The sequence below is a fragment of the Dasypus novemcinctus genome, chromosome 2 (assembly GCF_030445035.2).
Source record: "Dasypus novemcinctus isolate mDasNov1 chromosome 2, mDasNov1.1.hap2, whole genome shotgun sequence".
Classification (NCBI taxonomy): domain Eukaryota; kingdom Metazoa; phylum Chordata; class Mammalia; order Cingulata; family Dasypodidae; genus Dasypus; species Dasypus novemcinctus.
Window position 1 is genome coordinate 85,143,149 of NC_080674.1, and position 3,094 is coordinate 85,146,242.

The following is a 3,094-nucleotide window of genomic DNA, read 5'->3' on the forward strand; positions in this document are numbered from 1 at the left end:
TTTGGGGATCCCAACTAAGACAGACATCTTATGAGATGGTACAGGACAAAGGAAGTAGTTATAGGCAGCTGCCCCTAGAGAGAAAAGGAGACAAAAATCCCCCAAAGGATTGTGGAAATGAGGTATCAGGAAGGCCTTTAAACATTTTAAACTGCATTTTTGAGGGAAGCCTGTAAACAAGACGCTATATTTGAAATCAAACTACTTCAGCTTTGTGATTATGTACTAAGAAGAAGAATGATTTTTAGCACATTGTTCTTTTCTCTGATTTTCTAGTGCCTATGTTTAGCACTCTTACCCGCAGCCCTCAGACCCTAGTGTGTTGGAGTAAGCAACCTTCCCTGAATTTCTTTTATCGGGATGACATTGAATGCTTGCTTTCCACAGTTCGCCTTTTTTTTTTTTTTCCACATAGCAAGAGTATTTAATTTATCAACTCTGGAAAACTTTCAGCCATTTATATTGAATCCTGAATATGTTGATCATATTCTATCCAATCAACTGCTTGTTTGTTTTTTTTTAGAAGGTACCAGGGATTGAACATAGGACCTCACATATGGGAAGCAGGCACTCAGCCACTTGAGCTACATTGGCTCCCCAATGAGCGTTGGTTTTCTTCATGTTTGTTTGTTTGTTGTTGTTGTTTTTTAGGAGTCAGGGACCAAACACTGGACATTGTACATGGGAAGCAGGTACTCTGCCACTTTAGCTGTCCTCAATTGCATTCATTATGGGAAAGTAAGAAGTATGACTTTTTTATATGCAACAAGATTAATGCCTGGGATTCGGTATCAAAAGACTATGTGCATGAAAGAGATTTTCCAGTAGAGGAACGAGGTTCAGTGGGCTATCTTCTCCCCTGAGCCATGTGGAGTCAATGGCATGCTTCTAAAAGATGGCTGACTGGACAAACAGAAACAAAAAATACTTAATATTTTTCTCTAAATCTATTAGCTATATAGATAGAATATAACCTTGGCTACTCTAATGAATTAATTGATTTTTCTCTAGGGATTATAAATGGCTTGAGGATGGGAAGCAATTTCTTACTAACTTTTTAAGTAATGCTTAAAACAATGCATGTAGAAAGTAATAAATGATCAATTGAACAAAGAAAATAAAAATTAAATTGAGAGAATTTGTGCTAAGTATTTGTTAAGTGCTATGGTTTTTTTTATTATTCCTTTTTTCTTGAATAGTTATTGCAAATATTTGCACTCTTTTGAATCGCAATGTTAGAAGGTCCCTGACATTTAACCAGTCCTTCAATTCTGATAGAATAAAACTGGAATGCCTGCTTGTCACTTCAATACCCTGTTCTGAAACCTATACTGGAGTTCTTCAAACATTTTTCTCTATATGGAGGCATTTCTTGTTTTGTGTCTCCCACCTTTGCTCACCACATGTACACAAAATGTCGTGGTTTCTTTTTGAAGCAACACTGAAAATAAATAGCAACAGCAAGTTTTTGCTTCTTAAGAAAGCTTCTGAGTTATTCTGTGCCCTGCCTCATAGATTCTAAGTTCTTGACTGATTTCTTATATTCAGAAACGAGAGTCTTTTGTTAGTCTTGTTTTGGTCAGAAAATGCTTTATATCAAATGAGCTATATTTTTCAGGCAGTGGAAAGAGGAGGAAAAGAGTTTGAGAAGGCGACTAAGGGAGGGAATTAAGAGTCATACCATCTTTGATTCAATTTAGTTCGACTGTCTTCTTTATGCCTTGATCTTTTCCTTTATAAAAATGATGCCGTTTTTGATGCTCTGCTCTGGGCAGCCTCCCCGGGTGAGTGCAGATATGCTGAGCAGTTTGGCTGCCGTTTGGACCAACTCAGAGAACCTGTCTTCTCCCACTGAAGTCATTGTCTCTCTGCAGCCCGGCCTTTCCCATTACTCCACGTTGAAACTTGGCTATGGCTTGCATACTTCTGACGTGATGTAAATGGTCTTCCAGTTAATTTCTGGAGAAATCTGCCTACCTAAAGAGCTACGAGTAAGGCATTTACAAGAAAGAAAAACCCAATTTTATTGAAGGAAATATTTTACTGTAACATTTTGACGAGGGTGGCATGCGGAACAAAGTCTCAGTTGCCTATTTCCGCAAAAATTCTAATACTTCATTGCTTTCTAAGGAAATTTATCTGTATTTGATTTTTCAAGCCACAGGGCAATGAGATCGTTGCCATCACTTTGCCTATGCAACATTCCTTTCATTGTTTAAAGGGCAGCAAAGACTTTACAGTACTTCTGCATTTCCTAGAAAATGGAAGAGAATTTAAAGAGTTGAATAGGAAGTTTATCCCTAGTTTGTAGGCTTATTTTATGAAGTCACCTTAGAGAGTTGGCTTCCTTTTTCTAGGGTCTTTGAAATGTATTATGGGTATATTTTTCATCTGCAGCATATCCATTCAGAAAGGATACTTTGCTTGGTTTTGCTGAGGATCTACCAGATCAGGGGCTTAAAGTGTGAACTCTGTTTTAAAAAAATTAGGAAGGGACTGATGCAGCAAGAGATAATGCCATGTCTAAGACTTTACCTGATCAATAAAAAAGAGAAGACTGAAATGTGATCCTAACAGCCCTTAGAAGGAAGTTTAGATAAAGATAGTGAAACTCCCTGGCTCTCTGCCTGCCATTTACACCTTTCTTCTTCAAGCCACTGGCTGTCTGTCCCCCCTTGAGCTCAAGTTCCTTAAGACGAGATCAAGACAAGGAGGCAAGGCACAGCGCTTTTGGTTTGTGGCTTCTTGTAGACACCAGCACTATGAATGAAGAACTTGCTTTATCTACTCCTGGGAACTTGGGGTTTACATAAAGAATGCCCCCAGGACAAGGACTTGATTTAAAAGGAAACTCACAGAATGAGATTTTGGTTACTGACAGACCTGACTGTAATGGGCAAAAATAGAAACTTCTAATAGTTTTGTCAGACATGGGAGAATTAGAAATAATGGCTCACACTCTTTCTCTTGATAAAAGAAAAAAAAAAAAAAGAGAGAAAAATCAAAGTGGGGAGAGGGAAAGAGAGAGACTCCTTATGGACAGTCGTATAGCAATAATATAACTACAGGCTATCCCGAATATACCTGGCATGCT